At 38.2% G+C, this 27633-nt stretch overlaps 1 protein-coding gene across 1 annotated transcript in view; it reads right to left on the bottom strand.

Moving 5' to 3' along the window:
- Positions 1-27633, bottom strand: part of gol (goliath) — a 36470-nt gene extending 8837 nt beyond the window's left edge. The window contains exons 1-2 of the mRNA XM_064679884.1: positions 26903-27633; positions 9764-9795 (exon numbers count right to left, since the gene is read on the bottom strand). The gene's annotated coding sequence lies outside the window, so the exon portion shown is untranslated. The remainder of the gene's footprint in view (positions 1-9763; positions 9796-26902) is intronic.

Below are 27633 nucleotides of genomic sequence, written 5' to 3' on the forward strand. Positions count from 1 at the left end.
AAGCACAAATTCCTTTAAACACACGCTAAAGTCGATTAGAGCGTTATGAACTAAGAACTGATATAGGTAAAAGCCAAACAGACGCCAAAGGATGCCCAACCAAGCTGAGCTGAGGAGGAAGTCAAATACAGTTGCCGGCAATTAAAATGTGATTAGCAATAATTCGACATTAAGATTCAAGACATGTGCTACACACAACACACTTTATTTATGAGCAGCCCATTGTACAAGGAAGACTTGTTCAAAAATGTATGCAAAGTGAACTGAAAATACTTTGCTGCTGCCAAGAGGAAGTCTTTTGTGGTTGAATTTAATAATAAGATTATTAAAAGAGGGTATTATAGGGAGGAGGGTATTATAAAATTGTCGGATAGAAAACTCAAAAGAAAACTGAACCCACAATCTGGGTTCGAATTACAGGCTAGTGCAAGTCGTTGGTTCGGATCCCATGTAGTCGGAATTATTCATATGTCATGTTGATAGGTCACAGCTCTATACTCATATACACCAATAGTCATAATGGTAATAATAATAATAATAATAATTTTAAAAATAGTTCTAATAATAATAATATTATTTAAAATAATATTCATAAAATTCATAAAAATACTTAAACAAAATTAATAAATTAAATTAAAAATAAAAGAATATAATTAAATAATTTTTATTTGATACCAATACCTTAATCTTTAATTTTATTAAAAATACATGTAAATAGTTTACAGCTATGTCTCATACTCATAGAAGATATAGTTAAAAATTATTTAAAAAAAAATAAAAGTAATAATATTAAAATAATAAAAATAATACCAATACTAATAATAATACTAATATATCTTATACTCATTACTGTAATAGTCATAATTATAATAATACTAATGATGATGATAATAATAATACTAATAATAATATTAAAATTAATTAAGTTAATGATAATAATATTAATAATAATATTTGTCAAAAAACTAAATAATTTTTGATATGAAACCAATACGTAAATGTTTAATTTAAAGGTTGTGTTGATAGTTCACAGCTTTATCATATACTGTTAATTGTAATAATGTAATAATAACAAAAATAATACTATTTGTCATATAATTAAACACTTATATGTATATATGATACCAGAACATAAATCTTTAAATCCCATTCATCTGCCGCTCTCTATATGAAATAATAAATTTCAAATGCTAAAACTTAGAGTTAGGCAAATTAAATTGGTATTAAATTGTTTGTAAAAGTGCAGCGTTGGGCTGTTGTAGACCGCAATGGCATTTTTGCTGGCATTATTACTACCAATGGGGTTTGTTTTTCCTGAAAAGTTTTCATTTAACATTTGAGTGATTTTGATGCGTTTTAATGCGCTCCGTTGGGTTTAATGCATTTCGTTGAACTCTGCACAACAATCGCAACGACAACAAAGGCAATAGAAACACAACAAAAATGTAGCAAGAGAAATGACAAACAAAATTACAGGTGTAACTGGTAGCACGGAAATGTGCACTGATTACGCGCCTAATTTATGCACTTGTTGAGAATTATGAGTGCCATGCTATTATAATAGCTTATAGTTTATATAGTGCATAATTGTTCTTCAAAATTGTTGTTCTTGTTTTCATTTTTTGTTGCTGTGCTGATTACGAATAAAATGGAAAAAATGGCCATAAGCAATTAGCGTGTTGTAAGCGCTGAAGAAATTCAACTGAACTATCCCGTCTTTCAATTAGAATTGCGCCATTTGCTTGCCAATGGAGCCCGTCGTCACCCCTTTTGCCCTTCCAACGCCCCTCCCTGCCGACCCCCCCTCTATGATTGCCTCATTGCAATACACGCATTTCAATTTGCTAAACGGCGCTCGTTTTCAAAGTGTTGCCAAGTACAGAGGGCGAAACTTTCGTATGTAACTCAACTGTGTGTTTGTGTGTGTGTGTGTGTGTGTCCGAGTGTGTGTGTGTGTGTGTGTGCACTTGTTAATGTCGCCAAGCTGTGCTGTCAGTTGTTAAGAATCACTGACACTGGCAGGCAGCAAACGCACAGCTGCTAACTGCCCCCGCTGCTCTACGCCCCTGCAACAACCCCTCCCCGACGAACCACTTTGGCAATTGGGGCTCTATTAGTACATTTCGACTTGGATCTTGGCTCATGAGTCGGCTGTCAGCTGCCGGCTGCAGAGAGCCATCGCAAGTCGAATTATTTTGTTGAACCAAATTGGCAAAGGAACAAAACTTTCAAGGCTGTCATGTCGATTGCACTCGTGTCCAAGGGATTATATTGGTAATTAAATGCGAAAATGCGGACTGCGAGCAACAAACACGACAGCCAAGTCGCATACAACTTTACCCCAGTTTGCTTACGATTTGTGGTGCGAGAGATTGAGATTAACAAGTTTGCGCTAGAGGATTTCGACTTGACCCCAACTAAACAATTTCTCGCCCGTTTAAACATTTGCATTTTCAATTCGGCTTTGTGCGCGTATTCTTAAACGTTTAACGCCGAGTTTCTTTTGCAATTATAAAGAGCTCAGACCTTTCGAGAAGTCAAACCTTTATGAGTGGCAAATTTGAGTCTCCTGAGCTTATTTGCAAAGCTCTACAAAATAATGTAATGTCTCATAGATCGATCGGGCGGAAAACTGAGTGGAATTGAAAATGAAAAATACTTTGGCCGGGCAAAGTCATGTAATGCTAGACAGTAATACTTATAAACATATTTGTTTGTTTCTGCTATGCATTACATTATAAGCACTCATTACACACTTTGAAGGGTGCTTTGCTTATGGCTTTTGGCTGTTGTGTGATATTATCTTTCAATGCTGTAAGGCTTACTTGTCAGAGGCAGCTGACTTATGGTTTATTATCGGGCAGTGACAGTTACAAAAGCCGCAAACAAGTGAAATTAAGTAATCAGTAGCAATAAGTTGTAAATCAAATTTCCTATTTCTTTTTTTTTCTTTTTTTCTTTATACACGTATCAGAGACTCTTGTTTATTGTTTTTTAGTATTTGCGCAGCAAGAAATGTTTTATCAGCTGTTGTTTTTTTTTTTTTATTATTTAGTTGCCTAGTAAACTGTAGAGCATAAAGTACTTGTGAATCACTTTAGCATGCGACGCGCGCTCTCTCTCTCTCTCTCTCTCTCCCACGCTCTCCCTCGCTCTCTCTCTTTCGGTATCTCATAAGTCAACTCTGGCAGAATGCTTGGCACCTTGTTTCTTGTGGCTGTTTGGCGACTGCTGTTCCGCTTGTTTGCATATTGCAACATCTGTGCAAGCGAAACCAATTTAAAACATACGCCAGCACATGCTCACATACACACACACACACACTCGCACACACATGCAGTCACACCCACACTTTCGAGTTAGAGACCTTTTTCAAAACACACTCGCATACACAGTGGCTGCTAAAAATATCCAACCGCAACAGCAACATTTGTCGTCCGCCCGTTTCGACTCATTTCTTGTTTCATATAAGTCAACTCTCAATTATTTTGCCTTGGAACTGCACTTCGCCTGAACTTCAATTCAGTTTCCATGCCTGATTTTATTTATTTCTCTTCGACTTGACGTAGGCGTTGCCTTTGAGTTTTGACTTGAAAATTGATGTCTGGGCCACTTGTAATTCCTAATTGGTCACATATTTTGCATACTATTAACACTTTGATCTTTCGCAGTCTCACCCTCAAACCAAATGCCCAGTTAATTAGTTTAAGAGTTGCTTAACCTTGTCAAGTGCTAAATCTCATACAGAACTTACAGAATTACCCGTGAATTATATGTGCATTTATCGCATGTATGCAATAAAACTCTTTTAAGCTGTAAATATTCATCAACAGTCTAATAATAATAATAAATCAATTATTACGTGGAGCACATATCCATTAATTAATTATATTTTCCATTTTATGTTTATAATTAATTTATAGTTGATAAAATGTTTTCTGTTTGTGCACGCTCTATTAAACAGCAAAAAATAACTAATTAACTTTATTCGCATAAAATATTTAAATTTAATTTGCGCATAAATTCCGAAAGTAAACAGGCTTTACATTAAGCTATATATTTAGTTCTGATTTAGTTATTGTTATAAAAATTAATTTATATGCTAGATACAAAGACAAAACTACATTTAAACACATGCCTGGCATTCGAACCAGCAACCTTTTACTCGAATTTACTGATTTATTTATCGAGGACTCTCACTAGACCAAACTCTATACAATTCATTTAAGTATCTCTAAGAATCTTACTGAATTTATTGACTCCCATCCCCTACGCTTATCACTTGTCTCATAGAACCAAGACAGCATTTCCGTGACCTACATATGATTAAAAATAAAAGAACAAAGGAAAGAAAACTAAAAGAGAAAAATGCAGCTGTAGAGTTCATCTAAATAATGCAGAGGCAGGCAGGAAACATGGTTGGGGGCCAAAGCTCATCAAGTTGTTTGTTTTATTTTGACACAAATTGAAAAACGCTTCGCGCTCGAACAAAATTCCAACTCAAAAGTTTAAATGAAGTTGTTGAAACTTCCTCTTGAGTTTCTGCATTTGCGGAAATCGCGCACCAAAACCGAAAACTGTGCATGTTGTGGCTCATAAATCATTTTACAAAATTATAGACAAAATCAGAATTATGGCGAAACTTTCAGTTCAAAGCGAATAAAACACTTCATCGATAAGACGCGAGCATTGGAAACATTTGCATGGGCCAAAGCAATTCTCCAGTGAATTCTAAATAAAGCAGCTGGCCCTAAGAGAGGGCAGTAAATGGCGGGGGCGGAAGATGGGCGGCGGGGCTGTTGCCTGAGTGAAGTGAGTTTCTAATTACCGCCGGCTGCTGCTTAGATGCAAATTACGTGATATCCATTAAAAAATACTCTCCGTACTTTTGCTTTCGTCAGAGCTCCAACTGGGTTTCAGTTGTTGTTGTTGGGGTAGGGTTCGGGTACTTGGCGCTCAGCCAAAGCTGCCTCTCTTATTTATTTGGCAAATGCATTTTAATGTCACTTTACTGCAAATTGTCAGCGCAGCACATTCATCATGAGGACAGCCCATCCGCCCCTACATATTTCTGTGCCATTGTTTAAGTAGCTGTCGTAAATGGTAGAAAATGCTGTTGAGAATGGCTATGGAAAGAAAGTCAGGCAGCAGCTGACGTATTGACAATGGCAAGGACATCAAATTTGGCTTAAAGACCAGCCTGGCCTGGGCTGGTCTTTCAAGGACGCCCTCAGGTGCTATCGACTTGACTAAGCGGAAGGTATTTGAATTTGAAAAGGCTTAAAACTAAAAATGTACTAATCAAGCATTAAAAAGAACTGAATCTAATTAAATAACTTTTTAACAAGAATAAACAAATATCCATCTGATAAAGTAATCACATTTTCTAGCTACAATCGAGTTACAACGCTAGAGACTTAGAGGCGGAGTTCAAGCTGAGAGACATGTCTGAAAGCCATAACGTTTTTAGGTCTATAAACATTTTAGCTGATTTGTGAGTCGTCTGCCACATAAAAAACCTCTATTGTCGGCTGGCTAATAAATGTCTTGGCTGTCTGGCTCTGTCTCTGGGCCACACCTCCCAAGAATCGAATGCACTTGAACTGTGCCGCTTTGAGGTTTTTTGGACTTGCAGCAGTCCAAAGCGAGCCACGAAAACTTGTGGAAATTGTCGCCATAATGCGGTATATAAATATTTATTGTACGTGTTTTTCTGACGTTTCCCCTTATGGCCTTGAGTTTATGAGCCCGAACTGGACTGTTTGTTATTGCTTTTTGTCTCTGGTCTTAAACTTAAACTAATAAAAGCGTCGCAATCCCATAAAATGCAAACAGAGCGCGCACAACTTTCGAGAAAACTTCTCGAGAAATGCAAGCAAAACAAATAAAAGCGAATATTGATTAAAATGCATTTGATACGGCCAACATAGCTACCCGACAGCGGACGAGTCCATAAAAATATTAACACTCTGGCCACATGACAACCGGCTCAATGAAAATCAGATTCACAATAGTCACGTTTACGGCTGTGGCAATAACAACAACACGCATCAAAAATATAAGTGCAACACAATACTTGACTTATGTCTGCGACCTGCTGCGCTTTGAATACCCTGTAAGCTATGTGGGTTGCAGGGTCGTGTAACGCTTGCGAGCTTAAACGAAGCATTGTTCTATTTCCCGACTGGTCAATTATTATTATTAAAAGATTTAAAATTCTTTGTTATTTTGTAACATTCTTCTTATACGATTATTGGGTTTGGCTAGCTTTTGGTCAGGGTCTAGCTGAGTATCAAAAAAATTCATAACTATGCCAGGATTCGCTATACACGGTAGATTTTAAAATTCTTGAAAGCTTATAGAACAATCAGCACAATATGAGCATGGATTATAGCTAATAATCTCTTAAAAATAGCACAGGAGAAATAACCGTCAAGGATACTGTCATAGTTGTTATAGCTTTATATCTTTACAGGGTATACCCTAGCTGTGTCCGATTCGGTTAATTGCGTTCCTTTGCTTATTTTTATAGCAACAGAGAGGCGCTGAAGGGGGCCAGCTTAAATGGCAGAACACGTGTTAGCCAACAGCGCCAACAACGTCATAAATCTCCGCACACCTTCTGTGTGTTGTCCACCCACAGCCCGGGCACAACCCGTTGCCAGTCGGAAGCGCGGCAGCTGCGTCCGCCTCCGTTTGGCCCCATCGGCGGTTCGTTGCGTAGCTTTGAGTATCTTAATGCCCCAACCTCAACCCCAACCCCAACCCTAGTGCCAGTCCCTATAACCATTTCCCATTTTCAGGCCTTTGCCGCAGTCACCTTTATTGGCCACTCGAACGTCAGCATTTAAATAAAAAACGTGATTTCCGCTATTTGCCTGCTGTAATTGTTTACACATAGAGAGGGCGAGAGAGTGAGAGAGAGAGGGACGGAAGTGGGTTCGGTTAAGTCCCGCCAACTGTTTAGTCTTCAGTTTGGCTTCTGGCTAAAATAGACGCCAGCTGCCGCCACTCAAAAGTGCACAAAAATGCTTACACTGACGCCCCGACGTCAAATGTCATCCATACTTGCACCAAAAACATGACAGCGGTACGACCAATGCGTCCACATGCCCCAAGACTTAGACTAAGAAGAAGATGAAGAAGAGACAGCAGCACAAGACATAAATGCAGTCACAGGAGTACGAAAAGTAAGTATTGCTGACAGTTGCATTAACTGCGAATATTCTGACACCTGAACGCAGCTGTTTTGAAAGGCTTTCAAAAGATTGCAGCTGTAGGTGAAAAACTTTGGAAAAGTGCACGAACTGATGGACTTTCAGGGGGTGGGGGGCACATATGTTGTGGCTGATGTGCGTAAAAGAGCCCCACACTCAGTTGAATGTCAGTTAGCCCTGTTTCTAGAGAATATTATAAAGTTGCAAAAAAATTATAACTGAGAGATAGAAACGAATGCAAGTATAAAAGTTTTGAGATGAAAGGAAAACTGATGATTTTTACATTAGTTTTGTGTATGTATTATTTTGTATATGTTTATACGCGATGTTTATGCTGATTGACTGACTGACTGATTGATATACAACACACAGGCCAAACCTTAAATAAAGCAAGCTAAATTGTTCACAGTGGAGAGTTTCGTAACGTGGTTTTCGGAACATTCGGTGCACAAGATTGGGAAATTGCAGATGAACAAAGTTCAAAAACTGTATATTTAATATATATTTTAATGGGAACATTTAAACAACTTAGCAAAAGTGCTTCAGAATTGCCTAAATACTCTGCGCAGAGCCTGAGCAAATAATATTCATACATTATTTAGGTAATTCTTGCAATTTGGAGACAGTTTTGCTGCCTGTTTCGGCCGAAAATTACCTTTGCAGCAATTTGGCTTTGCCAATTTTCTTTTGTGCCACTGTGCTTAACGAACCGTGGCTGGCACTAGGATTGCGAATGGGTCTGGAGCAGGGGCTGGGACTGGGTCTTGGCACTTGAAGCATGGCACATGCCCTGTTTGGCGGGTAACGTTGTCAGTTATTGATTTTTGAGCCAGCAACAATGGCAGCAATTTCTTAGAACTTATAGATACTCTTTACCTATTGACGTTGTTGCTGTTATCAAAGTCATCAAATGCCAGCAAATGTATAAAAGCAGAAATCAGCGCACTCAACTTGACTTTTTTTCAGAGTGAAAACTGTTAATAGCTTTGGCATTTTCCAGAGCATTTTCCAACAACAAACGTCAGATAATAGAGACAAGTGACCTCAATATGTTTATGAACCGAAACCAAAACGAAGTCTCCGGCTCTGTCTCTCTCTCTCTCTCTCGCTATCTCTGTCTCAGTTTCAGTTTTTGTTGCCATATGCAGTTTGGGTTAAGGTTACCGACCCACAGAGCCCCCAGTCACAGTCACAGCCATAGCCTCAGCTTCAGCTTTGGTCTAGCCTGGCCTGGCCAACTGGCCGCATTGAGATACAATTGTATCTGTATCTTGTGCAAATTGTAAATGCTGTTGCTGTTGCTGCCGCTGCCTCTGCTGCTGCTGTTGATGTGGGGCAAACAATGATGCTGGCTACGATGATGCTTCTCTCTGTCTCTCCTTATCTATCTCTCTCTCTAGGCCATCTCTCTCTCTCTCTCTATGTTTATTGCATTTTGATGATTTGTATTGTTGTCTATTTTGTGTGTTGAAATTGTGGCCGTTGTTGCTGTGAAATTGTGTAATGCCAACCTGGTTAGAGCAGCGCTTAGCTGTAATTGTAATTATAATTGCAGCTAAAAAACCCAAGCACAATGTTTTAAATTTAATGCATAGAATACAATTGGGAAGTCTTAATTGAAGTAGGGTGTTTCATTGTAAGAATATAATAAAAAAAACTCAAATATTTTTTAATCAGCTGTACGCATTGTCAGCTTCAGCTTGGCTTAAATTCAACTTATTTAAAGTTTATTTTACTTTTGTGGACATTACGCGCCAACCTAATCAATAATTTGTATCTATGTCATGTACTTTTTGAGTATTTGCTTATAATTTATTATTTACTTGCTGTGGCCATTACCTGGTGTCTCTCATGAATATCCAAGCCCCACCCAACCCCTCGGCCGCCCACATGTCGCACACAAGAGACAACACACGTGGATGGCCACGCGCTTTGCTCGGTGCCCCCCTCCCCTGACAAATACGCCGTATGCCAAACAGCAAAACTGTAAATACTCCCCAAGACCCCAAACGGAAGCATAGTCTTATATTTGTTTTGTAGCCGACATATGCCAAGTTTGGCCACAGGCCTTAAAAATTGTAGGTTAAGTCTTTGGTTAAGTCTTAAACTTTATACCCACTAAATGTTTTTCATAAAAATAACTCGTGCTTATCGTAAAAACTTGAGGTTTTAGTCAGAAAGTCTTTTTCTGATAACTAAATAATTTTTAAAACTTATTTGACAAGCGTTTTTTGGCTCAAAAGTGTTTATCTTTATATAGATAACCACACGCGACTATTTTATTTAATTATTTTAACCTATCATCAAATTGTATAAAGGCGAAATGATGGCATATTATTTGTAACGTGTCAGCTTTCTAATGGCTTCAGCTAACGATAATCTAATTAGGCGCCATCATTTATCATCAAATTCGACCTCAATTTTTTCAGCTGTCTTTCAATTCGAGCTTTAAATTAGCCGAACGTCAGAAGTTTTTGCAATAATTAATATGATATATGAACAATTTTCCGCTTTCCACAACAATAAATGTCAGCTCTGACACTTACCACAGTTTTCAATTTCCTTCGGCTGCGATGGGCTGCAAAAAATAAGGTAGAAAATGGCAAATTCAATTATTAAAATGTCAGTCAAATCAATTGAAATATTTAAAATATTTAAATAAATAATGCCACCGATTGTTTTGCAGTAAACAAGAAATAACAACAATTGGTTATACGAGTGCAATAAATACGTAATCGCAAATTACGTATACGCAACGTTAAGCCCAATTGACCTTGACCTTTGGGCTTGTCGGAGCTTATTACAAATAGTGCAAAATTGGCGAACAATTTAATTGACGCTTTTGTTGCATTCAGTTACAGGTATTCATATTTATTGGGAAATTCGAATTCGAAATTACTAAACGTAATTTTCTTTAGAGTTTCGCTGAACTCTACAGTAATTAAATAATTATATGCATTATAGCTATTTAATTGCTGTTATTAAAAGTCAAAGTTTATTTGCTTCTAACTTTAATTTAATAGCTCTTTTGAGGCTATTCCCATCGGAGCTGTTCAAGTCTAATTTCTTATTAGCTGTCAAATACTTTGCGCACAAGTAAATAATATTAGCATGGCATATTTTTTAATCAGCTTTAAATGACAGCCAATCAAGTCGCTTTTGCAGCTTTGCCAAATGCTGTGAATGTTCCCGCTTGAGTACTCATAGTAAGTATGAATTGTTTGAGTATTTATGTTGTATTTACGTTGATCAATTAACGCTTAACTGATTAATCGCAGAGATTTGTTTGCATTCGCCCCACACACTCGCTTGATTTGTGGTCATGTGCTGCAAAAACGTGCCATCAGAAACAACAACAACAACACAGACACACCCCCGCGTATAGACAGACATATTAATATAAATGTTGGGTCGAGGAAAGAGCGTCAAAATGTTTAGCGCTCGGTAATTAGTGAGCAGCGGCGCCCCCTTCGCACACTCTCAGCCCCCGACCCCCCTCTTTCAGCCATTTTAGAGGTTTGCCATGGCAACAATTTGCCATTCGTTTTGCTGTTTTTGATTTGCGTTCCAAGATTCTTAAACAATATTGATTTGCATAGCACGTAAAGGTGTTTAATCATCGACTCCAACAAGCCATCCCAACCCCTACAACCTACCCACACCCTACAACCCCTACACTCTCATTACATTCTCGCAAATCGTATTTGGTATCCAATTAATGAGAATCTTTATTTTTATTTGTCTACATTTCTTTACAAATATGAAATTCCACGCACAATTCAATTCTTGCAAATGCGCGTATGCAAAATCGATTCCTGATTCCGGGACTTGCAATTAACATCACAATTAATTTACAATTTGTTCTATAGACTTTCCTATGCGGAAAAAGTCTGCCTGTCAAACTATACAGAAATCAGCATTCGCTTTTGTTCAGTTTGCATGCATATATATATATAAATATATATATATTTATGAATGTATCTTATGTGCAAGGTTAATCAGTCTATTTATTGTTTCTAACTATCAGCCCACAGCTCAGTTTTTTGTTGAACTGGTTCGTAGCTTCCTTATTCTCTTAGTTTATGCATCTGTATCTTTTTGTTTGTCATTCGCGAGCACAAATAAGTTGTTAAGAAAGTTAAAAACTTGTCAGAGTAGTTTTGTTTATTACGTATACTTGTATTCTAACTTGCTTCAAATCTTGAAATAGTATTATTGGTATTTTTTTTTTTTTAACACATTTCCATTTTTATCACATTTTGTCCAATTACTGTCACTTTTTGTTTATTTAGCTTTTCGTAATTATTCTCATTAAGTTCTAATAAACTGTGCGTTATATCCTCAACCCGTTCCCCATCTCGCTCAACTACGCGACTGGCTGTCATATCCAATCTAATTTTCATTATCTATTATATTATAATCTAGGTCTGTCGTAACCAAAAAGCGATTGGGGTAGCTTATGGCATTACCTTTTCATGGGACTTTCACTTTTGCAGTCGAATCGATAAACACAACAAATATCTGTCAAATCCAGGGCAATTGTTGTAAATTACGAGTAGCTAATGCAGTCTATATAGTGCGAGCAGCCGTATGTATGCCAAATAGTCAGTTTATGTTATGGACACGACATTTATTTATCGTGATTAGTCGTTGCTTTGGTTTCAAATGGCCAGCTGGACAGGCCAGTCATATTACGTATATTACTGTCCATTATTCTCGGCTGGAAACATATGTGTGTCTCGGCCATTTACGGGTTTGGTTCGTTGTGTCTATATGTATTCGCGTGCCATCCAATTGCGTGAATTATTTTAATTTGGACTCGTCTCGGTAATAATCCGACATACGCCAAAGCAATGTGCAGTGCGTGATGGGAATGAGAGATTGAATTCAAATTCGGATTGTTCTCAATTCAATTTTTAAAGATTTTAAGTATCAAGTACAAGCATTGCTTTCTTTATTCCAAATATATTTATACTTTTAATAAAGTTTTAAATGAGGAAAGGTCTTGTATCTGAATAAAGTGTTTGTCCATGGCCAGTTTCTAACTATATTTCAAATAATGTATCCCAAAAATAATTATGCTCTGCATCTTTTCTTCGCTTCCTTGAATTATATTTCAGCTTTACATATCAGACAACGCCTGCAATTAGCCAGTAATTTTCAGTCGATATTTTTGAATATTTAATGCAATATGTTTTAAGAAGAAACACAAGCAATCGAAGGTACAAATTTCCAAATCCATTTATGTCTGAGTGCTCGCAATTGAATTGAGTGCCGTGTTTCTGGAAATTCTGTTAAAATGTTTGGATTTCATCTATGCAGCTCGAGTGGCAGCATTTGATGCGCTCGTGGGAATCTTCTAATGGGGAGGATGCGCTCACTTGCCAGCCACTTAAAGATGCTCTGGAATCGCATGGTTACGAATCGGTTGGGAGTGGTTATTAAACACTTGTTAGGGCGAGGGGGCGCAACATTGTCCACAATAAATTTGTTCACACAATCAATACCAATTAACCTCCTTGGCGCGCACTTAATTATAACGCGCATCGAGCCAAAGAGCAAATAAAATAAATATTTTCTTAAGCTCGGCGAGACGGGAGATAAAAACAGCCTGGCTGGAGGCTCCAATCAGACCCAGACCTAGCCCCATCCCCCGTTCCTCTTCCCCTCGCTCTCGCTCTCACTCTCACTCTCGCCATGGGCTTCGCGCCTACGTATGCTGCTCATTTTCCACTTTAACACGCAGCTGCGTTGGAAAAACAATGAGAAAAATTAAAGAAAACACAACAGTTCTGGCGCAAGGGGCCGCATATATATATACGGACTGCATTGGTTGGGGAGGTCCCTACCATGGCCGCAGCCCCAGCTTCAGCTCCCTGCTCCAGTCTCTGCCCCACCTCTCCGTTCCGGCATTTGTCGCTTTAATTAAGGCAGCGTCGCGGAGTTCGTCCGATTGCTATCGGGAGCTGACAACGAGCATGAGTCACAATCCGCCAGCAGTTGTTGTTGTTGTTGTTGTTGTTTTAGTTTTACATGCAAATGCGCCTCCTGCAGCGCTAGGAGCCCGAAATCCAAGTCCGTTGGTGGTTGCTCATTCAACGCCGTCGCCTGTGACGCACTCTGTGGGCGTTTTTATATCTTTTACTTTGAGTTTCATTTTCGGAACGTGACTCATTTATCTAGGCGGACAGGCTAAACCCTGTCATTTTTATGCAATTTTCCACCAACAGCAAGGGTCAAAGGGCTTTAGCTGAGTTACAAGACTTGTAAAATCGTATTCTTATAAATTGACCTATCTGCTTTATGGTTTTGTTGAATACCTGACATAGAATACATATTTAACTTAGGCAAATATACTTTACAGTATATCAAAGGACAACTATTTATGTTTATAGTTCATAAAAATCTCACACTGTCTCTAGCTCTAATTCCCTATCCCTTTTCTCAATCGAATTTCCAATTTACTCAGTTTCACTCTTAAGGCTTAAATTAAATAATTTATTGAGCTATAAGGAAATAAACTTTGGTTGCAATCTAATAAAATATTCGAGAGCCTGCACGGACTTGTCCCAAGAGCTGTACAAATATTTAATATTTGCATAGTTTTGTTTGATTTTTGCTTGGGGTATCACCTTGCAATAAATAATACAATTGACTCATAAAATTGATTGAGTTCATTTCTGATCTGTCTGACAGGCAGGCTGGCAGTCCTGGGTCTGTGTTTGGGTTTTCGCTTGGCCCTGGCTTTGGTTGTCGTGTCACTGGCCAATTCCCAATGCCAAGCTCTTGGCCAGACAATATTTGCTTTACTGTTATCAGACACTGTGTGTATTTGTGTGTGAAAAAGTAAATATGATGCTTATCAGAGGCTGCGCAGTCAACTGTTTGGCTAGCTAAATAATCTGACTGCATGACAACAACAACAACAACAACGACAACAACAAATACAAACATTAATCATTAATATGCGAAAATGCATTCAACAATTTATTTGGTCTGCAGAACGCGCTGTTCATGCTGTTTGCATTTAATTAAAGCCAATAAATCGCTTTTTAATTGCATAAGCACTTTCCAAATTGATTAAAGATCAGCATTAAGTTAAATTTAATATACTTATCGTAAAAATTGTTAAGGTTTAACATTGTTTATTGTGCGTCAAAAGTTTATATAAAGTTAGAAACGTTAGCAAGTCAGCAGACATTATGAATAAACTTATTTATACAGAACTTATTGGATTACAACTTCAAATGGTTAAAAGGAAAGTTAAATGGTTCAGTAGTTGGAATAAAAAATGAATGGAGTTACCTTTGTTACCAAAGCTAGCTAGTCAGCAGGCAACATGAACACAATTTAGAATTTTATATATATTTGGTTGCCATGTAATATTGTTAAGAGATTAAACTATTCGACACTTGTTAAGTTAGTTTTTCTAGCAGTCAGCTGCCATTTGAAATGCTCATGTTATGTGTATGCAGCACATATCGTTTATTTAATATACTTATAATTAGTTAAGTATCAACTCTCTATCAAATTTTAAAATTATACCACATGTAGCTGGCGCTTTCGTCACTTCTGAACCAAAACCAAAACGTTTCACATCAAAGTCAGTTCTTATGGCCTCTCAACTGACATCAAAAACAAACGCCAAGCAATTAAATCAGCCCACAAAAATCCCAGACGGAGAGCAACAACATTGCAAAATTTTTACGATTATTTCTTGAGCAGCGTTTTTAATGCCCTTACTGAAAGTCTGGGTGAAGCCAGCGCCCGGGGGCGAGGAACAGCAGTAAATATGGCATGAGAAACGAGGGCTCTATATGGGGATAATATAGTCATGAAATGAATGTCTCCATTTCTTATGGAATATTAAGCTGAAGTTCGTAAAATACAGCTAGATCTTAAAGCGTATACAGACTTTGATAAAGTAAAGCAATCAATTTATATCTTTTAAATTTTTCAGCTAGACAAAGAGAGATTGATAGAGGGGGAGTATGAGGGGAGACTGAAAGAATGATACCCAACGATTTTCGCATTGTCGCTTAAATTAATTAAAACCTCCAGTGGCAAGTGATAGCACTTCATCAGATACGCATGCTTCCACTTGGAGAAAATATCAAGAAGATTTACAAAATCAATATCAAAAACAAAGGAAATCAAAGCTCTTTTTTATTTTTAATTAAAAAAGGCCTCAATAAGACTCACATATTGTACACAATTGAAGATGTTAAGAACTTTATGTTCATTTACACTTATTTCACGGTTTGAACTAGAATTAGAATTTAGATATGCGCTTTTCTTCGAGTGTTTATACTTTCGGTATGTACTGATTGAAACCAGAGAAAACTTCACAGCAGCTGCGCGCAGGCGATTGGCAACTGGTTTCAGCCAACTTCTACTTAGTTCTTGGTGTGGGGGCAATGGACAAAAAAGCTACCGAAAATGTGAGAAGCACATGCTGCTCCATTGTCATGGTCATGGGCACACGCACGCACTTGTAGATACTTTTCGACGCAGATACAAGCTCGCAGATACAATTCCGTTGACGAATTGCCCGACATGCGTTGCTAATTTGTCTGGCGCAAATGTCTCGCCGCATGTATCGTCTATATTCACAGTGGCTGTGAGTTTATATGTTCAGATATAAAGGAGGGTGGCTGGGGTGGATTCGCTTTATAGCCATGGCTGGCTGGGTTGTTAACACGACGCCGACGAAGGCGTTTGAACTTTTAACGGTTTCACATTTTCATTTCGTTGTTTGCGTCTAAAGTTCATTGTTAAATGACTTTTCCCAGTTGCGTGAGTGTGTGTTGTGCGAGTGTTGTGTGTTGCTACATTTATTTGCTTTGTTTGTTGTTGCATATGCCACTAGCTGAGGAAAGTGTTCGATTTGATCTCAGCGCTATTTTTTTTTGTGTTTTTGTTAGATTTGATGGTCGCCACCCAACACCCCTCCACACCTTTGTTTTGCAAACAAAGCTGCATAAAAATCAATTTGTCATGCGATTTGCCATGCCTTCGGGGTCAGCTTGGAAGCTCCACATATGACTGACATTTCACAATGTTAACATCTGATTGTCAATAACAAGAGGTGAATGTGGTTTTATTCACAATAGTCAATAGAATAGTCATTAGATAAGTTGGCAGCTGGTTGAAGTAGATGTTGATTGATTTCGTTTAATTATGAATAACAATCAGACATAATTTGAATTTTCTCGAGTCAAGAGTTTCTCCACTAACTATAAATAATCATTTTTCGCATATTTTTCACCTGTGAAGGTGGATTTCTCGATTTCAGATACAGTAGAAATGCAAAATTGGACTTTTTGGAATTTTCCAAAAGGCGCACAAAATTTTCACTAAGATTTGTGAAATTGAGTATTGAAGGTAAAACTTTACCTTAACTTACGTCTTACACTTTGCCCTTTCCTTTTTTCGCAAATGGGTCACTCTCTCAGCTAGGAAAAACATTATTATATATATAAGCTTGTGGTTCCTCAAGGCCTTCCAAATATATCGTGCACGTCGAATATAACACTTCAAACATAAATATTAACAACTCTTGCTGTAATCTCATGAATATGCAACAAAGGTCCACCTCCGACATCAACCTTTGCAACCTTTGCATCTTAAATCAAATGGAAATCATTAGAAGAATAGCTTTCAGAGCTACTTTTTGGACTAATCTGATGTCATGAAGGGCAACACAATGTGCATGGCCGGGGCCAGAGGAAACCAGTTTTCACAGTTCACTGCGAGTTCCGAGTTCAAGCAAGGGCAACAATTAAAAACAAATTAGCGATTTCAAAAAAATTTAAAAAGCTGATTACAAATCATATTATAAAGATGTCTAGTCACACTCTGTGTTTAGACAGTTGAATAAACCTCATTGGGTTGATAAGCTTATCAACGCCGTGTCAAAGAATTCAAATACAAAGTGTATATTTATTTGTTGTGCAACAAGTTGCCAACATACTCGATTACAAATCTTAAAAACTCAATCAGCAACATGTAGTTGCAGATGCTCGACTAGAAGATGCCCTATATTTGTCAACATTGGCTACAAGCTGTCCATTTTACGTAAAGTCTGTGCTAATTCTTTCCCTTGGCCCACATTTTGGAATTTTTTAGACTTCAAAAACTTTTGTGCTTATTAAGCGATCATAATGAAATTGTTCAGACTTGAAGATCGTATTCGAATGTTTTTACGTACAAAAACTCAAAACAAGAGATCTTAAAGTATCTGAGACCGACGCATGCGACGGTTACGTCTCCATCTCCCTGTTGCACAAATTTTCACAAGGCCCATATACCCTGTTTCCTTACTCATTTTCAATAGGTATGAAAATAATAAACGCTTGATGATTTAATGTATTAAACAATTAATATTCGTTAAGCAATTTTATTAGAATGAACCGGTCACGGCTTGATTTTTGTTTTGCTTTAGCAAAACTTGCACACCCGCCCACCCTCTAAAACCCCAACAAGACTCGAATGCCACGCGCTATACGATAATTATACATAACAGTAACTACCCGTATTATTCAATAAACCAGAACCTGACGATGACGTCGAGGAAATATTTTTGATTGCCGGCTTGCCAGGCGATGCCACGAGGAAGTGCCTCGCAGCTCTCCTTCACATTCTATCTGTCTCCCTCTCTTTGCTAGCTGGTCAGCTGGTTTTCAGTTGGTTTTCAGCTGGTTTTCAGCTGGTTTAACGAGCGGCCCATGATGCCGGCTCTGGGTCTCTGTCCGGGTCGATCATGTGCCGCTTGTCTTACGCCTTTCACCAGCGACATCTTGACGTCAGCGACTTTTGTTTGGCAAACACAAACCAAATCAAACTGGGCAATCAGCTAAGGCAATTAATGTATTCAGATCTATTTTGCTTGTTTGAGAGCTTATGTACATATGTAGAAACTGCAGCAAAAGGAGATAAAAACCGTCATTAAAAAGTTGTCAATAAAAAGTGTTAAGAATTAAAAACGGCACAATAAATCAATTGATCTATATACAGGAAATTTATAAAGGTGGATTTCTTCTCAACTAGATGAATTTCTCCTGAAAACTTCAAAAATACACATTAGGAATTGTTTTTGTATAATCAGAAAATAATCGAACACGAATTCTTTTATAATCTATTAAAACAATGAAGGAAGAATTTCAACAGAAAGTATGCAAAAGATATAACATATGTGAATACTAGACATATTGACAAACATCTTTATTGGCAGCATTTAAACCCACTTTGAGACTACTGAACTGTGGGTTTTAGCCTTCTAACTTCACACTTTCCAACTCGTGCTTTAATAATATTTACTTAGCTGCTGCTGCCTATTCTCTATTCGAATATAGTATATTTTTTATCCTATTGTTTATATTATACTTATATACCCTGTAAGTCAGCTTGAATTCAGTTGATGTATAACAATTGGCGAAAAAGTGCTGAACCGATCTGCTGATCGTAGCTTCTGTTTACCGTTTCCATGTTTAGCTCCATAAAGATCTGTTAGATTTGGTTTTCTTTTGGTTTTCGCTGCACGTCTTTGACCCGACAACATTTGCTGGCGATTTATATCTAAATATTATGCTATTACCAGGCCAGGTTCTTAACTATCCAACTATCCAGTGAAATCGAATAGCAAATCGCCAACGCGATTTCGCTGGTAATTCGCCTTGTCCCACTCTTCCCCACCCCACTCCCACTCTCTCTCTCTCTCACACTCACTCTCTCTCACACTCTTTCTCTCTCTCCTTCTCTGTGAAGTGGGTTTCCAACTGTTACTGCCGAATGACACGAAACTGGGCAGTTGAGCAGCTCAAGCTTATGATGATATTAATGATGATGATGATGATGATGATGGCTCATAACGAGCTGGCCAGGTGGGCGGCTACTATATCTATATCTATGGCAATGTGTGCCAGGTGAAATACTTATTGGCAGTTAACGGTTAAACAAATCGTTTGCCATTACAATTACATTTACGAATCTCATTTAACGGTTCAGCGAAAAGCCCAAATTGGTGTCAAATGCAAATTTTCAGGTTTATTTTAAGGGCGACAAGAAAACAAATAAAAACAAATAAACATTGATGAAGATTTTGCAAATGACTCACTTTTATTTGCAAAGACGCCCACTACAGAGTGTGCGCGCGTGTGTGTAAAGTGTAAATTATGTTAATTGGAAAGCAATTTATGGCATACATCGAGTAATTACGCAGCGGCAACGACTCATTAAATAACAGTTAAATCCACACGCGGCAAATGAAAGTGAAATTGCGTCAAGTGGAGAAAAGAATCGAAACGAATCGCATCGAATCGAAATCCAATGGCATCGACTAGCATCGAATCCATCAACTGCCGGAGAGGCGTGGGGTAGTGAAAGTGCCAGCCCACTTGTACAAATCAATTAAGTTTCCCAGAGTTAGAGCTCAGCGTTTTAATTGAAAATCACCTACGCCAACAAGAGCTCAGCGTGCAAATCAAATTCGAACTGATTTATATAAGTTAAGTGGGGACAAATCCCCCAAAACCCCGCGCGATTAACCGCAACGTGCCGCCATTTTGTGTGCAGCTGCTCCTTCAAGTGGAAGTGGAAGTGGCTGTGGAAATGGAAATGCAAGTGGAAATGGAAATGGCATCCAATTGCAGTGACCGAAAATGTCAAATCGATTGTTTATAGCTTTTTTAGTGTGCACATGTCATAAGCGTGGTATATAGAGGAGGCACTCCAGCCCTCCAGCCCGGCAGCCCTCCCAGACCTACGCTTGCCCCCTGGAATCACGCCCCAGGCTGGCCTACAGTCCATAGTTCAGCACCACGTAGTAATCCCCCCGCTCCATTGCACGTGTTGTATTTGTTATTGACTCGATTTATGTGACTTTTTTTATATTTTCCATTTGAACGTTTCATTCACGATCTCTCGTAAAACACGTAATGTTTGTTTGTTTATAGATATCGAGTTCTTATTAGATTTCCAGCAAATATTGGCAATGGGTAATTGGAGGCTAAGCAACTAGTGATGTTGACTGTCTGCACTTTTTAAACAGAAAATGGTTTTTCAATATTAGGAATAAGCCAAGGAAAGCAAATATTTTATACAATTCTGTCCATCTGACTGAATGATTGCCTGATTGATGACTAACTACTTGTAAATCTGAGATCGCGTTTCAATATTGGGAAAAAGCCCATAAATACAACTAATCTCCGTATATTTAACCGTTAAGCCTGACTGACTGAATGAAGAGTGACTGATTGATGACTGATTGATTTGAAAACTGAGGATGAGTTTCAAGATTGGAAATTAAACCATAAAAAAAAGGAATCTACATATATACTTACTGATTGATGTTTGACTGATTGATAACTATTTACTTATCGATCTAGAAATTCTTTTTAAGATTGGGAATAGAGCCATAAAAAGAAATAAAATGTAGATAAATAAAACTCTTTGGACCGACTGACTGACTGATTGACTGTCTAACTGATTGATGACTTACTCATATTTAATCTGGGAATGTGTTTCAAGCTCGAAAATAAACCATACAACAAGCAATTTCCGTATATTCAACCGTTTGGCCTGAGTGACTGATTGATGTCTGACTGACGGATTGATGACTATTTACTTACCGATCTGGAAAATACTTTCAAGGTTGACAATGGCCCATAAAAATAAGTAATCTATATTAATAAAACTCTTTAGCCTGATTGATAGACTCGCTGACTGATTGATGACTTACTTTTAGTAAATCTAAGAATGTGTTTTAAGATTGGCAATTAAACCATAAAAACAAGTAATTTATATAAATAAAACTTTTCAGTCTGACTGATTGATAACATTCATACAGGCATAACGAGTTACAGCTAAGAAGCTGAATTTTTCATATTGGTTACCTTTGTGTGTTAATACTTGTTTGTGTGTATTATATATTCTTACGAGCTTAGGTTAATTTTGAAGCCATGATATATTTAAAGCCCTATTTGCAACTGTTTGAATAATTCAAAAGTTGAAAGCTCATTGAAGCTTAAGCTCCTGACCGCACTGACGTCAGGTTAGGCGAGTACTGACCTAACCCAATCGTTTAGCGCCCGACATGAGCATATAAAACGCAGTTTTTATATAATATGCATGTATAAATTTTCATCATATGACATGGAAATGCATTTATCCGGCAAGTCTCGACCTAGGGCCAGGCACACGCACATGAAAAGCCAAGCGACAGGGCGATTAATGTAATTGAGTAAATATACTCGTGTGTGTGTGTGATGTAATGCGAATTGCTGCAGGCACGAAACTGCAAACCAAGCTCTGACTGCACAACAGATTTACACCCAGATACACCCACCCGCACATGCACACGCACACACAACAAGAGTGTGAAAGTATACGTAACTTGGCATATAAAGCCAGTTTCCAGGCAAGACATGGCCCATGCGATATCACAAACATTTCAGGCGATTAAAAATTTAAAGCAGATTTGCCTGACAGACATGTACACGGAGATGCACAGAGACGGAGAATCGGAAAGCCAGAGAGCTGCTTTGGAGCTTCTCCAGCTTAGCGACTTGGCATCGCATGCTCAACGAAGATAATGTAGGGGTTCACAAAGCGCCAGAGCTACAAACTAATTGACTTTTGAGGGTGTAGCTACTGTGGCAACGAACAAGCTCTGACTATTGAGAGCAGAGTCAGAGTTTATACACAAAACTATTCCTCTTTAATAACTGAGTGCCTAAAGAACCGATTGATTAATTGGGCATATGATCCTTTTTGGGAATTCCAATCGCAACTATGGACAATTGGGGGAAAATGAATTTAGAATACTTTTTGTTTAACAAATTTCAAAATATCTTTGTAGATCCATTTAAGAAATGTTGCAGGCACTTCACAAAATCCACTCCTTGATGGAAAATGATCAAATGGTATCTTTATCTTAGCTCAGTTTTCTTTCTGTTTACCTACAAGAAATCTTATCTAAATTTCTAAGTGTTTTTTGCCTAAAATTTCCAATTATTTCTAATACTTAATTAAAGTAAAGTAAGCCCGAAATGTGCATTTTAATAAAATGTAATATTAATATTTAATATTTTCAAAATTAGTTTATACAAAAAAACAAAAAAAATCAATAATAATTTTAAAATTTTTGCTCACATAAATTGCTATGGGTCCCACTGTACAATGACTGACTGGCTAACAGACTCGGACGCCAACTGCTGCCGTGCTAGAAACATTATGTTGCACAGACTAAACATCAGGTATAATATACATGCAACTATTACCCTCTCTCTCTCTCTCTCTCTCTCTCTCTCTCCCTTTCTCTCGAGCTACTGTGAAAAACTGTTAAATGTTTTTAAATGTGAGAAAATAAAAGTGGAAAACTTGCTGCACTGGCTACCAGCTACTGCATGTTCATAGTTGGACCCGCTGGCACAATTATCACCTACCCCTCCTGCCCAGCCCCCTCTCTCCCACTCTCTGTCTCAGTTTGGTTGGGTTTTGGGTCTAGTTTTAAGTTTTGCCGAGTAACATGGGAGTGATTAAACACTCGCACACACTGCGCTCGTAATACCCAGGATGATAGCATTGCATTGCCAGCTGCAGTTCAATGCACTTGCCGTGGAGCACAACGTCGGGTGATAAATATTGAAAATATAGATATATTGCATGCAAACATATATGTATGTAATCTTATTGTATATGCGAGCTTGTATACTTCGCAAACAGAATGACATATTGGCAATGGGTTTATTGAGACAAAAGCCGTGTAAAATTACAGATTAATTGTTATTATCGAGGCATATGCTGAAAAAGAGAGTCAGAGAGAAAGAGAGCGTGAGAGAGAGGGAGCGAAAGACAATGGAAAACAATGCGGAAGCTTTTCTTTAGCCACAGGCCATTGCATTGCATTTTCACTTTCCTGCTTTATGGCCAACCAGGTTGTTTCTGCTTTTTATTCCCACACGCTTTTTCTCACTGCAATCTCAATTTATTCTCTCCTCTTTCCTTCCCTGCTGTCCATGTGCATTTGTTGATTTTCACCCATGGCTCATGGTCTTTTGGTCTTTTTGTCTTTTGGTCTTTTGTGGGCTTTTTGCTGCTTGCCGTTGGATTAAAGAGCTGTTTGCCAAGTCCATAAGCAAGCGCCTCATTCTATGATAGACACATCCGCTCTAGATATAAGCCAGGAATATTATTTCAATGTGACCCACTTGAGTCCACCATGGAATAGCGAGAGAGCAACCACTTCAGATATGAGACCAAACTCTAGCAGCCACTTGTTAGCTCGCTGAGAGTGCACTCAATGCTTGTGTTTTATAAATAGTATTTCTCAATCGGGTTAGATTTGACTTCATTTATACTCTAAATGACCCAATAAACTAGGCTCTGTCTGATAAATATATATATATTATATCTAGTGCAGGAAATGCATAGGCAATCAGACAGACATTTACATTTGATTAAAAAAGAAAATCAATAATTTACACAAAAAATGAAATATACTCAGTAAAATATATAAATGATGAGCAAGAGATTCACAGAATATTACTACAGCATATACCACGAGTCATAGCTGAGCAGCTTGCTTAAATAAACCCCACTCAGATTTAGTCTCTTTTAATTATCTAAGTTTATTTAAAAGCAAAATAGCAAAATAGTCGTTAATTCAATTCGAGCTACTTATTTACTGTTTAAAAATGCATCATAAAGTGAACAATTTGCATTGACTTTAAATGAATGGAAGCAGATTAATATGCTAATGAATGGCATACATTGAGACACCTGGCAAATAGCCATATAAAACAATAGAAACTAGAGCTGCAAAGTGAAACGTCAATACAGACATACAACACACACAAACATCGCAATCATTAAAATCGCCCTCTTAATCTACATTTTGCGATAGCTCAAAAAAAATATAAATAAATAAATAAAAATAACTACATTTGAGTTCCCGACTTTTTCCCCCAACTGGAAAACTTTCACTTTTTGCCAAAAAAAAAAAAAAAAGTGGAGAAACAGAAGTGGCTCAATGCTAAAAGTTTAACTGTCAATAGCAATTAAACGGGGCGCATGCCACGCCTCCCACTCCAATATGTGTACATTTATGTATATGCAGATTGATGCCAATGCCGGGCTAAAGCTGAATGCAAGCTGCAGATGTTATTTTGGTTGAATGAAAAACTCGTTTTTCATGTCCATTTTCATTTCGCTTTTAGTCGCTGTCTGCAAAAGCCCTCCCCAGGCCTCCTTCAACCCCTATATAAATGAAAGACCTACCAAAATTGCAATTGCAACTGCTATTACTTAGTAGGGGCATGCAGTGGGGGTGGCTGGGGGTAATCCTAAAGATACATACGAACGACACAATTCGCTTGCCAAAAAATCAGGACAACAATAACAATGGAAGCAGGAACCAAGCTGCAGCAGCCGTGGCAAAGGGGGTAGTGAGTGGGCTGTGGGCGGGGTATTGGGTTGCAGGCACTGTCAACTTGATGTTCATTGGAGAGCAAATAAAATGTTGCGAGAGGCAAATCTGTAGTGCGTCTGCGCCAAAGTTTCTGCTCTCGGGACTTGTGAGTTCCTGAGAGGCGAGTGCCAAAAATAACGTTGGGCAGCATTTAATACCCTTTCCAAGGGTAGTTCAGCTCTGTAAATATACTAAATGAAACGGATTGAATGAGAGAATGCCAATCCTAATCATTACGAAGAGCCGAACCAATGTGGCCACAGCTTTCCATTCATTCTTCAGATCCTAAGCTATCCTAAAGTCTACTTCCGCATAAGTTGGTGCCATGGGACAGAGGAAGAGACAAAGCTAGACTGCGTTACCTTCCATATTATTTCCTCTTGGAACTTGATGTTTTCCCGTTTAGATTGTTGCCATGTTGCTCTTTAATATCTGCAAGGGTATTGAAGGGTATTTAATCTTCGGCTGCCCAAAGCTTTCCACAAATGTTCCTTTTTGTTTTTGCCCTTTGTTGCTGCTAACTGAATTTTGCTTTTCGCTGATGGCAATGACTCCTCAATGCAGTCAACTGGGTGCCAAGGGGTTACTCTAGGTGGGGATGGTAGGGGCTGGGAGGGAGGTTGGGGCCTTTGGCGCCGGCTTGCATTAACTGCACTTGATAAACGCGATTTGTGTGAGGAGGCGCGCGTTAATTTGTCTTCAGTTTTTGTTTTGTGATTCGCTTAATTAAAAGCCAAATCCCAATTTGGCGCCTGCCGCTGCTGCTGCTGCAGCTGGTGCTGGTGCTGCTGCATCCTTCAGGAGCAGGACTCACTCTACTGGAGTGGAGCACAGTTGAGGGACGTTTGGTGGCAAGTGGCAAGTGGCGCGGGCAACAAGGGTCGCTCGTTTGCCGTTAGTCGCGTGCGTTTTTATTGATTTTTCCCGCAATGCGATGAGAAATGGCCTATTCTTGTTGTTGTTTTAGATGTTCTCGTTGTTGTTGTTGTTCCTGTTGTTGTATTAAACTAAAGTGTGCATGTTGTGTATTCATAAAGTTCCTGTTCCTATTACTGTTCCAGCCAGAGCCACAGAGGGAGAACGCGAGAGAGGGGCGGAGACCCTCCAAGTTGCGAACTTAGTTAGTTATGTGGGTTAGCCGCAGACCCGTTAACTGCACAAATTACTCGATGGCAGGAACTGGATTTCGAATTCCTTTGTTATTCACGTTTAATAGCTTGAATACCCCTATGCTTGAAGCGCGGCTGAGGATGAGCTGAGGGCACAGCTTTAAACAGGACAAAGGAATAGTTTTTATGGAGTATTTCAAGTGAAAGTGAATCACGAAAGAGCTGTGCACAGTCGCAATGACACTGGCTGAAGAAATACAAATACTTGATTGGACGATAAGAAGAAATTCATATAAACAAACTGTAAGATACGTGCTGCAGACGTAGTTCTATAAATAGAATCAATATCTATGCATTAGCACGGTTATGTGAACTCCAAGTTGATCGAGTTGAAGCAAAAGTGAAATAAAAGAAATCTTTGAAAATTATCAAATAAATGATAATAACCTTAAGGGAAATAAGTCTTATCTTCGAAAAGTGTAAAACATAGTCGAAATTATTTTTTACACACATCTCTTGAAATGAATTTGAGGCAAATCGAATGAAAAGCACAAGAAAATATATATTTCAGCTGATGGAATTGTTCTTAGACTCACTTTATCAAATATAGCTGCTGGAAAAAAATTCAGCTTCTTAGCTAGTACGGTGCGGGCTGTGCGCTTATCATCAATCAATCAGTCAGTCAATCAAGTCAGAAACGACGTTTTTATTTTTATAAATTAGTTACATATCCAATAAAGTTATATCACTTTTCGCTAGAAAACACTTAGTCTAATCTATTATCAAGGTTTTACTCTCTCACTCTGACATTCTCTCAGACTCTGTCTATCTCTCTCTCTCTTTCATCCACTCCCATCCTCTCTCTCTCTTCCCTCTCTCTCTCTCTCGCACAGTTTTTCAATCTTGTATCGCCTTTGACTGGCAGAACAATCAGTTGAGTCTTATCAACAAGACTCCCTCCAAATGCAACCAGCACCTTATTTATTAACTTGTTTATTTACATATATTTTTTGCACGATATCAACCGGCTTTCATGTTCCTATAACAGTTGTTTTTGTGGTCTAAAAGCTCTGGAGTAACTGTAAATATGAAGGTCAGTTTTGGCTTACCTTAAAAAAGCGGCAGCTCGTAGGCATAAAATTTAATTTTTTAAAAAATTAAATTTATATGCAATTTTATTGTTGTTTTCGTTTTGGCGTCTGCACTCAAGATGTCGTCGTCGTAGTAGTTGTTGTTTTTGTTGTTGTTGTTGTTGCACCAACAGCTGTTTTGTGCCACACACACACACACTCAAACACACACACAGCAGGTCGATTTCAGAGCTACACACAGACACACACAAACGCACAAAACATAAATAAACAACAAATATTTTTTTGGTCGCGTATTTTCTTGAGTATTTTGCTATTATTTTTATTTGACTTTTGCTTTATTTTGTTTTAATTTATTTTGTAAAGCTGTTTTTTAATTTTCTTGGCGCATTTTTGTATATTTATGTTGTTGTTTTTGTTATTGTGCACACGCGCTTGGAATTTTTTTATGATATTTGGGCTTGAAAGTGCGCTACGAGTATCTGCGAGATACTTTGTTGACTATTCAAAGGCGGCCTAGGCAGTTGGTTTTAGTTGTTCAGCTAGGGAAAACTCAATGCAACTGCTGTGCTGTGGCTGTATTTCGAATGCATTAACTAACTATTTACTCGGCAATCGTTTAAATATTTCTAACTAAATATCAAAGATACACAGTCCAAGACAGATACGCAGCGTGGAAGCGGCAGCAGCGCCAACCGAATTGCTATCCAACTCGTTGCAGATACGAAAAGCAACTGAATCCACGGCCC

The sequence above is a fragment of the Drosophila montana genome, unplaced genomic scaffold (genome assembly GCF_035044405.1).
Source record: "Drosophila montana isolate Dmon_TW-CO22-7 unplaced genomic scaffold, ASM3504440v1 contig_2081_1, whole genome shotgun sequence".
Lineage (NCBI taxonomy): Eukaryota > Metazoa > Arthropoda > Insecta > Diptera > Drosophilidae > Drosophila > Drosophila montana.